Source organism: Oncorhynchus masou, chromosome 12 (genome assembly GCF_036934945.1).
Source record: "Oncorhynchus masou masou isolate Uvic2021 chromosome 12, UVic_Omas_1.1, whole genome shotgun sequence".
Classification (NCBI taxonomy): domain Eukaryota; kingdom Metazoa; phylum Chordata; class Actinopteri; order Salmoniformes; family Salmonidae; genus Oncorhynchus; species Oncorhynchus masou.
In genome coordinates this window covers 64,347,918-64,360,544 of record NC_088223.1, presented here as the reverse complement: position 1 = coordinate 64,360,544, position 12,627 = coordinate 64,347,918, and positions in this window count along the sequence as shown.

The window sequence follows — 12,627 nt, the reverse complement described above, 5'->3', positions numbered from 1 at the left end:
CCCTTTATTCTCTGTTCCCAACGGGTTAGACGAACAGTTCTTAACTCAGGCCTTGTAGCCCCCAGTTCTACACCTATTCCCCAGGCACTCTCATTTGTTGACTTCTGTAACTGTAAAAGCCTTGGTTTCATTCATGTTAACATCAGAAGCTTCCTCCCTATATTTGTTTTATTCACTGCTTTAGCACACTCCACCAACCCTGATGTCCTAGCCTTGTCTGAATCCTGGCTTAGGAAGGCCACCAAAAATGCTGAAATTTCCATCCCCAGCTACAACATTTTCCGTCAAGATAGAACTCTCCAAAGGGGGCGGTGTTGCAATCCACGGCAGAGAGCCTGCAGAGTTCTGTCTTACTATCCAGGTCTGTGCCCAAACAGTTAGAGCTTCTACTTTTAAAAACCTTTCCAGAAATAAGTCTCTCACTGTTGTACTTCCGGCGCCGACAGAGATGGCCGCCTCGCTTCGCGTTCCTAGGAAACTATGCGTTTTTTTATTTTTTTTACGTGTTATTTCTTACATTAGTACCCCAGGTAATCTTAGGTTTCATTACATACAGCAGAGAAGAACTACTGTATATAAGATCAGCGTCAACTCACCATCAGTACGACCAAGAATATGTTTTTCGCGACGCGGATCCTGTGTTCTGCCTTACAAACAAGACAACGGAATGGATCGCATGCAGCGACCCAAAAAAACGACTCCGAAAAAGAGGGAAACGTGGCGGTCTTCTGGTCAGGCTACGGAGACGGGCACATCGTGCCCCACTTCCTAGCATTCTTCTTGCCAATGTCCAGTCTCTTGACAACAAGGTTGATGAAATCCGAGCAAGGGTAGCATTCCAGAGGGACATCAGAGACTGTAACGTTCTGTGCTTCACGGAAACATGGCTCACTGGAGAGACGCTCTCGGATGCGGTGCAGCCAGCGGGTTTCTCCACACATCGCGCCGACAGAAACAAACACCTTTCTGGTAAGAAGAGGGGTGGGGGTGTATGCCTTATGGCTAACGAGGCATGGTGCGATGAAAGAAACATACAGGAACTCAAATCCTTCTGTTCACCTGATTTAGAATTCCTCACAATCAAATGTAGACCGCATTACCTACCAAGAGAATTCTCTTCGATTATAATCACAGCCGTTGAGGTCTGTCCAACGCTGGTCCGACCAAGCTGACTCCACACTCCAAGACTGCTTCCATCACGTGGACTGGGACATGTTTCGTATTGCGTCAAATAACAACATTGACGAATACGCTGATTCGGTGTGCGAGTTCATTAGAACGTGCGTTGAAGATGTCGTTCCCATAGCAACGATTAAAACATTCCCTAACCAGAAACCTTGGATTGATGGCAGCATTCGCGTGAAACTGAAAGCGTGAACCACTGCTTTCAATCAGGGCAAGGTGTCTGGTAACATGACTGAATACAAACAATGCAGCTATTCCCTCCGTAAGGCTATCAAACAAGCTAAGCGTCAGTACAGAGACAAAGTAGAATCCCAATTCAACGGCTCAGACACAAGAAGCATGTGGCGGGGTCTACAGTCAATCACGGACTACAGGAAGAAACCCAGCCCAGTCACGGACCAGGATGTCTTGCTCCCAGGCAGACTAAATAACTTTTTTGCCCGCTTTGAGGACAATACAGTGCCACTGTCACTGCCTGCAACGGAAAAATGCGGTCTCTCCTTCACTGCAGCCGAGGTGAGTAAAACATTTAAACGTGTTAACCCTCGCAGGGCTGCAGGCCCAGACGGCATCCCCAGCCGTGCCCTCAGAGCATGCGCAGACCAGCTGGCTGGTGTGTTTATGGACATATTCAATCAATCCCTATATCAGTCTGCTGTTCCCACATGCTTCAAGAGGGCCACCATTGTTCCTGTTCCCAAGAAAGCTAAGGTAACTGAGCTAAACGACTACCGCCCCGTAGCACTCACTTCCGTCATCATGAAGTGCTTTGAGAGACTAGTCAAGGACCATATCACCTCCACCCTACCTGACACCCTAGACCCACTCCAATTTGCTTACCGCTCAAATAGGTCCACAGACGATGCAATCTCAACCACACTGCACACTGCCCTAACCCATCTGGACAAGAGGAATACCTATGTGAGAATGCTGTTCATCGACTACAGCTCAGCATTCAACACCATAGTACCCTCCAAGCTCGTCATCAAGCTCGAGACCCTGGGTCTCGACCCCGCCCTGTGCAACTGGGTACTGGACTTCCTGACGGGCCGCCCCCAGGTGGTGAGGGTAGGTAACAACATCTCCTCCCCGCTGATCCTCAACACTGGGGCCCCACAAGGGTGCGTTCTGAGCCCTCTCCTGTACTCCCTGTTCACCCACGACTGCGTGGCCACGCACGCCTCCAACTCAATCATCAAGTTTGCGGACGACACAACAGTGGTAGGCTTGATTACCAACAACGACGAGACGGCCTACAGGGAGGAGGTGAGGGCCCTCGGAGGGTGGTGTCAGGAAAATAACCTCACACTCAACGTCAACAAAACTAAGGAGATGATTGTGGACTTCAGGAAACAGCAGAGGGAACACCCCCCTATCCACATCGATGGAACAGTAGTGGAGAGAGTAGCAAGTTTTAAGTTCCTCGGCATACACATCACAGACAAACTGAATTGGTCCACTCACACAGACAGCATCGTGAAGAAGGCGCAGCAGCGCCTCTTCAACCTCAGGAGGCTGAATAAATTCGGCTTGTCACCAAAAGCACTCACAAACTTCTACAGATGCACAATCGAGAGCATCCTGGCGGGCTGTATCACCGCCTGGTACGGCAACTGCTCCGCCCTAAACCGTAAGGCTCTCCAGAGGGTAGTGAGGTCTGCACAACGCATCACCGGGGGCAAACTACCTGCCCTCCAGGACACCTACACCACCCGATGTTACAGGAAGGCCATAAAGATCATCAAGGAAATCAACCACCCGAGCCACTGCCTGTTCACCCCGCTATCATCCAGAAGGCGAGGTCAGTACAGGTGCATCAAAGCTGGGACCGAGAGACTGAAAAACAGCTTCTATCTCAAGGCCATCAGACTGTTAAACAGCCACCACTAACATTGAGTGGCTGCTGCCAACACACTGACACTGACTCAACTCCAGCCACTTTAATAATGGGAATTGAATGGGAAATGATGTAAATATATCACTAGCCACTTTAAACAATGCTACCTTATATAATGTTACTTACCCTACATTATTCATCTCATATGCATACGTAGATACTGTACTCTATCATCGACTGCATCCTTATGTAATACATGTATCACTAGCCACTTTAACTATGCCACTTTGTTTACATACTCATCTCATGTATATACTGTACTCGATACCATCTACTGTATCTTGCCTATGCTTACTTGTTGGTTATTACTGCATTGTCGGAACTAGAAGCACAAGCATTTCGCTACACTCGCATTAACATCTGCTAACCATGTGTATGTGACAAATAAATTTGATTTGATTTTTTGATTTGATTTGATTATAGACCCCCTCAGCCCCCAGCTGTGCCCTGGACACCATATGTGAATTGATTGCCCCCACCATATCCTTCCACTGCCCAGAGGGCTCTTTAGCTAGGGACACATGGGGGTTCCATTTTCTCTGTAAAGAGCCTGGATATGAGTAGGCAGTTCCACTTCCACCGCTGCATGAGTAGAGTCATAGTGAAGCCATTTCAGACCAATGGTTCTTTCAGTGGTTTTTAGAAGTGCCTCCTCGTATACCAGGTCGGGGCCGGGGTGTCTGTTATACCACAGTGTACAGTGCAAGTCATCTGGAGACATTTTAGTGGGTCCTGATATGACATCATCTGTTAGTTCCATCAACGCTTTGGGTATGTCTGTCAAACCTCCCCTCAATAAATCTTGACTATACCAGTAATACGGCTCCCCTTCCCCACAGATTACCATGTTATTTTTAACAACCTGGGCTTTAATACATTTGTCTGTCGGTGTTATGACAATATTCAAGAGTTTCATTACGTCTCTCCCCAACAGATTCACAGGACACAATTTTGATATGAGTACTGGGACTGTCGCCTCCCACTCAGTCATTTCATGTCTGAGGGTTATGGGAGTCGAGTCTTTCTCCACAATGGTGGCCAGACGCAGAACGAACAAACAAAGAAATTCCCCCGAAGATTGAATCCCTTTTGGTGCATCCTCACTGCATATAGCAGTCCTACATGCCACCGTTTCACACAGAAATTTGATTATTTTCCCCATGACTGTAAGTGTCAAAAAGGGTTTCTCTTGAGCAAGGTCTACTGTTGCTAATTCAAACACCTCAGTCTCAGAGTCCATATTATCCAACATATCAAGGTAATTTTCACTGTCTAGTCCACTAACTCCTTCCTATCTTAGCGGTATCAGTCTCTAGTCAGGATTCATCATCGTCGCTGCCTGAGTCAGGTTTCGGGCGCCCCCCCCTTTTTCCTGTGGTTTCTGTTTACAATCGCTGTGATTATGGGCTTTTTTACCGCAATGTACACAAGGTGCTTTACATTCTCTGCCGATATGTCCTTTTTTGTTACAATTAAAACATACTCTCTCCCTTTCTCCCTTCCCCTGACTTCCCCTTTCTGTCTGTCCAAGTCCTGTTCTCCCTGTCCTTATCTCTGGTAGCTCTGTCTTCTAGTACTGCCATTAAGAACTCATCCTTCCTATTCTCCCTTTTTCTTTTTTCTGTCTATCTGTGCTGTTCATGATGGACAGCATATCTTTTTACCTCCGCTAGGGTTGCCTAGGCATCTAGGCATCATTCTATTTTTCTCTCCTATAGGAGATGTTTTTCTGATTCGCCCTGATCGGTTCTGATTTGGTGAATGTGTATGATATTTTCCTCTCCCCGATCTATCTATCTCCTTCACAGCCTGAGCCTCTATCCATGCCCTTTCCAACTCCACCATTCTCAATGATGCCCTAACCTGTTCCTGATCCCTCTCCATGTCTCCATGTCTCCATTTCCCTCTGGCCTCACACAATCCGCTCCCAAATCATAAGCTGGGGGAGGCCCAGCTCGGAGAGGCAATTGCACTCTTCTTTGAGCCACCACCTCATCGTCGGGATTACCTCGGTATGATTGGTCTACTAGGGAAGGATATAGTTTTTGACCCCCTCCCCCGCCCAATTGGTTAACTTTTTCAGCTGTGGGAGCGGAGGGCAGCATTTCTTGGTTCTCTGGGTCTTTCTTTTTCCTATCCCCCTTCTACTCTTTTCCTGGCTTCCGAAAGCCAGACTCTAGCTGTGTACAACCTCTGTTTATTCAGCTTTTTCACATCCTTACCACACTCCTTATGTATTTGATTTATAAGTAATTCTAGCTTTTCCACATCCAGACGCCCATCGAATCCATATTTCTTTCTCCATTTTGGACAGAATTCAATGTTCCTTTTATCTTTGAGTTCCATATAGCGCTGATCTCCCGTTAATTCCTGGACCTCCTTTGAGGATTTCCTACCCATGTTTGATAAATCCTTGCCATTGCTAGTAGTTATGATATTTATCACTATTTATGTGTATGTATTTATATGATCTATGCAGGTGTTTATTGTTACCTGGTTACTATAGTTATGTTCTCCTGTCTGACTATGTGTGTCTCTCTTTAATGTTCACCATCTATGTGTGTGGATCTCTATATGTGTTTCTCCTTTCTGGAAATAGATTTCTTTTACCATCTATGTGTCTATGTGGATCTCGATTATATGTCTATAGATTTCTTTTATCCTCTAGATTAGGTTTCCTCCTCCTGGAACCTTCTGTCTATAGATTTGGCTTTTATCCCACCTCTAGATTAGGTTTCCCTCCTCCTGGAACCTTCTGTCTATAGATTTGGCTTTTATCCCACCTCTAGATTAGGTTTCCCTCCTCCTGGAACCTTCTGTCTATAGATTTGGCTTTTATCCCACCTCTCGATTAGGTTTCCCTCCTCCTGAACCTTTGTCTATAGATTTGGCTTTTATCCCACCTCTAGATTAGGTTTCCCTCCTCCTGGAACCTTCTGTCTATAGATTTGGCTAGATTAGGTTTCCTTTTATCCCACCTCTAGATTAGGTTTCCTCCTCCTGGAACCTTCTGTCTATAGATTTATCCTCTAGATTACCTCCTCCTGGAACCTTCTGTCTATAGATTTGGCTTTTATCCCACCTCTCGATTAGGTTTCCCTCTCCTCCTGTTTGGATATTCATTTCTTTCAGCGTTAAATAGGTTTAAGTTATCCTGATCGCATAGATTTACCTTCTTTCTCACCAAGCCTAGTTTATATCCTCACCTATTTTAGTATATCTACCGCTACTTTTCATAGTCAGACTACTTCCCATATACAAATAGACTACTTAGGTTAGGACTTTATTTAGGTATGTCTTTTGAATTAATGGCTGTCCTATTTGTACAAAACAACCGTCCTATTCAAACAACACCTACTATATCCTCAAGGTCCTAAACGATATCTTAACCGTCATTGATAAGAAACATTACTGTGCAGCTGTATTCATTGATCTGGCCAAGGCATTCGACTCTGTCAATCACCACATCCTCATCGGCAGACTCGACAGCCTTGGTTTCTCAAATGATTGCCTCACCTGGTTCACCAACTACTTCTCGGATAGAGTTCAGTGTGTCAAATTGGAGGGTCTGTTGTCCAGACCTCTGTCAGGTTCTATGGGGGTGCCACAGGGTTCAATTCTTGGACCGACTCTCTTCTCTGTATACATCAATGATGTCGCTCTTGCTGCTCTATGCAGACGACACCATTCTGTATACTTCTGGCCCGTCTTTGGACACTGTGTTAACAACCCTCCAGGCAAGCTTCAATACCATACAACTCTCCTTCCGTGGCCTCCAATTGCTCTTAAATACAAGTAAAACTAAATGCATGCTCTTCAACCAATCGCTGCCTGCACCTGCCCGCCTGTCCAACATCACTACTCTGGACAGCTCTGACTTAGAATACGTGGACAACTACAAATACCTAGGTGTCTGGTTAGACTGTAAACTCTCCTTCCAGACCCACATCAAACATCTCCAATCCAAAGTTAAATCTAGAATTGGCTTCCTATTTCGCAACAAAGCATCCTTCACTTATCCTGCCAAACATACCCTTGTAAAACTGACCATCCTACCAATCCTCGACTTCGGCAATGTCATTTACAAATAGCCTCCAATGCCCTACTCAACAAACTGGATGCAGTCTATCACAGTGCCATCCGTTTTGTCACCAAAGCCCCATATACTACCCACCATTGCGACCTGCACGCTCTCGTTGGCTGGCCCTCGCTTCATACTCGTCGCCAAACCCTCTGGCTCCATGTCATCTACAAGACCATGCTAGGTAAAGTCCCCCCTTTATCTTAGCTTGCTGGTCACCATAGCATCACCCACCTGTAGCACGCGCTCCAGCAGGTATATCTCTCTGGTCACCCCCAAAACCAATTCTTTCTTTGGCCGCCTCTCCTTCCAGTTCTCTGCTGCCAATGACTGGAACAAACTACAAAAATCTCTGAAACTGTAAACACTTATCTCCCTCACTAGCTTTAAGCACCAGCTGTCAGAGCCGCTCACAGATTACTGCACCTGTACATAGCCCATCTATAATTTAGCCCAAACAAATACCTCTTTCCCTACTGTATTTATTTTATTATTTATTTATTTATTTTGCTCCTTTGCACCACATTATTTTTATTTCTACTTTGCACATTCTTCCACTGCAAATCTACCATTCCAGTGTTTTACTTGCTATATTGTATTTACCTTGCCTCCATGGCCTCTTTTTTGCCTTTATCTCCCTTATCTCACCTCATTTGCTCACATCGTATATAGACTTGTTTCTACTGTATTATTGACTGTATGTTTGTTTAACTCCATGTGTAACTCTGTTGTTGTATTTGTCCAACTGCTTTGCTTTATCTTGGCCAGGTCGCCTTACCTCAGGCCTTTTCGGACCTGCCTCTATCGATCTTCCTTAAACAACAAGGAATCTGAGTGAATCTGTTTGGAATACTCAAGCTCCTATTATTGATCAATTCTAAGCATTTTTAGAACATCAAGTCAAATAACTTAATTAATTCCCCCCAAATTTGAAAATAAAGGCTAACTGACCTGGTTTTGATGACTGGCAAAAGCAATGTTCGTGAGATTCCGTCACCGTTTCTGTCGACCTATATTTACCGGCCTGCTCTTTGAACCCCAATTCAGGGGCCAGGTCTTTAATTTACGGGTCTACGACCCGTCCGTGCACGGTTTTCGGCGTGATACCTTCGGACGACAGGGACAGATTTTGGAAATCCGCTCGAAGGACCAAATTGTTAGAGGAATTTAACTACTATATGTTCATTAACCAATTCAATTAAAACACTCTGTAAGATACTTATTTGCATAAAATGGACAGAGACCAGTCTCAAAATTAATCAGTAGCATTTATTTTCCAAGAGCTCTCCCATAATAACATGTACATTAGTTTATATACCTCATATTTCATCAGAAATGTCTCTCCTCCTCTCAGATACAATGGCAGTATAGTTCACAAGCCTTCCCACATTGTCTGTCACCTGTTAAACAATCTACTACTAGCCCAAGGTCTCTCCCCTCCCTGGGTAGAGACAGAATATCCTGTAAGGAACACAGCATTTCAGCCGGTCTGATGATAGCTCCATTCATTTCTAACAAGGAACAGAAAGTCCTTGTGCTAATTCTTAACCAAAACTATACACATTACATTCAGTATTATGATTATAATAATATTCATACATCCATACAGTAACATAGTAGTATTCTGTTTAGTTATAGTTCTAATTGAAATTTATACATCATTTAGTCATTATTCATAAAAATCCCTTAAATTTTACAAAATAACCTCCAACACTACTCAGACTACATCTAATTTGCTATCACAGTACCATCCGTTTTGTCACTAAAGCCCCATATACCACCCACCACTGCGACCTGTATGCTCTCGTTGGCTGGCCCTTGCTACATATTCGTTGCCAAACTCGCTGGCTCCAGGTTCTCTAAGTTTTGCTAGGTAAAGCCCCACCTTATCTCAGCTCACTTGTCACCATAGCAACACCCACCGGTAGCACACGCTCCAGCAGTTATTTTTCATTGGTCATCCCCAAAAGCCAACACCACATTTGGCCGCCTTTCCTTGCAGTTCTCTGCTGCCAATGAATGGAACGAATTGCAAAAGTCACTGAAGCTGGAGACTTATATCTCCCTCATTCACTATAAGCATCAGCTGTCAGAGCAGCTTACCGATCACTGCACTTGTACAGAGCCCATCTGTAAATAGCCCACCCAACTACCTCATCCCCATATTGTTATAATTTTATGTTTTTGCTCTATTGTACCCCAGGATCTCTACTTGCACATCATCATCTGCACATCTATCACTCCAGTGTTAGTGTTGAAATAATTACAATTTAGCATTATGGCCTGTTTATTGCCTTACCACCCAAATCTTACTGCATTTGCACACACTGTATATAGATTTTTCTATTATGTTATTGACTTACGTGTCTATCCCATGTGTAACTCTGTGTTGTTTTTGTCGCACTGCTTTGCTTTATCTTGGCCAGGTTGCAGTTGTAAATAAGAACGTGTTCTCAACTGGCCTACCTGGTTAAATAAAGGTGAAATATAATGGAAACAGGAATTACCTGAGGTCAATTTCTAGTCTCATAGCAAAGGGTCTGAATACTTATGTCATTAAGGTATTTCTGTTTTTTATTTGTAATTTGAAAAAATGTCTAAACCTGTTTTCACTTTCTCATTATGGGATATTGTGTGTAGATTGATGAAAAATATGATTCCACTTTAGAATAAGGCTAACATAACAAAATGTTGAAAAAGTGAAGGGGCCTGAATACTTTCCGAATGCACTGTAAGTCATGTAGTTCTCTTTGGCGTCGCCTTCTGAACACAGGCAGTGATTGGCAAGGGTATAGACCTATGGCTTTTTAAATGTGGAATTTTAAAGAACATTTCTGTTGTTAGTATTACACTGTTTGTTTTGACAAAGATGATTTTATTGTAGACAACTCTCAACACATGTATGTTATGTTTTATGTTTTATGTGTTATGTTTTATATGTTATGTTGTGTTGTGTTGTTTTGTGTTTTATGTTATGTCACGACTTCCGCTGAAGTTGGCTCTCCTGCCCATTCGGGCGGTGCTCGGCGGTCGTCGTCACCGTCCTATTAGCCACTACCGATCCCTTTTTCGTGTATCTGTTGGTTTTGTCTAATTGGTTTCACCTGTGTGTTGTTTAGTTAATTAGTGTCTGTATTTAATGTAGGTTGTCCCGCCCTTGTTTTGTTTATTTTGTCATTTCGTTTTGTCTGTCGGTGTTTGCTGTTTGTTGTTCTCCGGTTAGTCTTTATTCTGTGTTGGATATATTCACCCTGTCTCTATTTGGGTTGACCGTTGTTTGTTTTTGTTCACCGGAGAATAAACTTTAGATCGCTATCTGCTCTCTGCGCCTGATTCCACCCACCTTGATTAGACGTGACAGTTATGTTATGTTATGTAATGAATGACAACTACTGTAACATATGGCCACCAAGTAATCGTAGGAAAATCTGCCTGTTGGTATCAAGATTGCCTTGAAAGCCCATCTTCTCGCATTCCAACAGTTGAGTTAGAGACTAGATTTGGTAGGATTGAAGTGAGACGGAGCCCAGTGTTTCTTTTTGAGGTTTTCATGCATAGCCATCATATCATAAGGAACTTAGGAACTGACTTGTCAGTAAAAAAAAAATAATCCTTCATTACCTCAGTCCCTCTCATCTATGGTTATATTACATAAAACAACCAGTTGACTTACCTGAGAGAAGAAAGCTAAATTTCAGCCCACCAATGGCAAAGAACAGTCAAGTGGTTCTGTCCCATTAGGCCCATAGTAAATCATCTTCTATCCAGGCAGTGAACAGTCATATGGCATGTTAAATATTGACTGGGCACTTAGTGTGTCAAAGTCCTGAGGCCATAAAGTTTGTGTGGAGACATTTCAAGGGCCTGTTGTGTGTCAATATCTTCTCAAAAACATGGTCATAATGCATTGCTTGTTGATTAACTGCAAAGAAGAAAGACGACATGGGCAGAGAACCAGGGGTTCTTGTTTACACATTAATAACAATTTGCCATCTTTTCACTTCATTCTATTGATTGCATTTAAGTCATCTAAGGAGTACATAGTAGGTAAACACACCTTCAAATTAGTGGCTTTGGCTATTTCAGCCACACCTGTTGCTGGCAGGTGTATAAAATCGAGCACACAGCCATGCAATCTCCATAGACAAACATTAACAGTAGAATGGCCTTACTGAAAAGCTCAGTGACTTTCAACGTGGCACTGTCATAGGATGCCACCTTTCCAACAAGTCAGTTCATCAAAGTTCTGCACTACTAGAGCTGCCCCGGCCAACTGTAACTGCTGTTATGGTGAAGTGGAAACATCTAGGAGCAACAACGGCTCAGCCGCGAAGTGATAGGCCACACAACTCACAGAACAGAACCGCCAAGTGCTTTAGCGTGTAAAAATCGTCTGTTCTCTGTTGCAACACTCACTAAAGAGTTCCCGAACTGCCTCTGAAAGCAATGTCAGCACAATAATTGTTCATCGGGAGCTTCATGAAATGGGTTTCCATGGCCAAGCACCCGCACACAAGCCTAAGATCACCATGCGCAATGCCAAGCATCGGCTGGAGTGGTGTAAAGCTCACCTCCATTGGAAATGAGCTCTCTGCAAAAGCTTCAGCATCTGGCAGTCCGATTGACAAATCTGGGTTTGGCGGATGCCAGGAGAACGCTACCTGCCCAAATGCATAGCACCAACCGTAAAGTTTGGTGGATGAGGAATAATGGGCTGTTATCATGATTCAGGCTAGGCCCCTTAGTTCCAGTGAAGGGAAATATTAACATTACAACCTACAATGACATTGTAGACGATTCTGTACTTCCAACTGTGTGGCAACAGTTTAGGGAAGGCCCTTTTCTGTTTCAGCATGACAAAGGTCCATACAGAAATGGTTTGTCGAGGTCGGTGTGGAAGAACTTTACTGCACAGAGCCCTGACCTCAACCCCATCGAACACCTTTGGGATGAATTGGAATGTAATGTAATAAACTTACTTGTAGATTAAAAATCTATATATACTAAACATGTATGCCTGTGAATAAACATTTTGGATAACCTTTCTTCTTCCCTGGCCATTTACAATGATATACAGTATTGTAAGTGAATTGGAGCAGGTGTGTGGGTGGAAGATTCTGGCTATTCAACCGACAAAATCTACAAAAGCAAACAATACACAGTAGGCTACTGCCCAGTTAAATATTTTTTTCCACAATGCTGTTTATTTTTAAAGGTTGGTCATTGTGTCTTCAAGTGTGCAGGTTTTTTGGATGGTTGACTAGTTATTCTTCCCGCATGACCTGGCAGAGATGATCACTAGGGTGTTAGGGAGATTGCCATGCAATAACAGTCCAAACAGAAAAACTTTTAATTAAAACATGGTTATAAAATGTATCTGTTTTCACAGTCATGTTATACTTCCTTCCCAGAGTTAGCCACATTACCGTATACTGTGTTTCAATCTCACAGAATTGGTCATAAT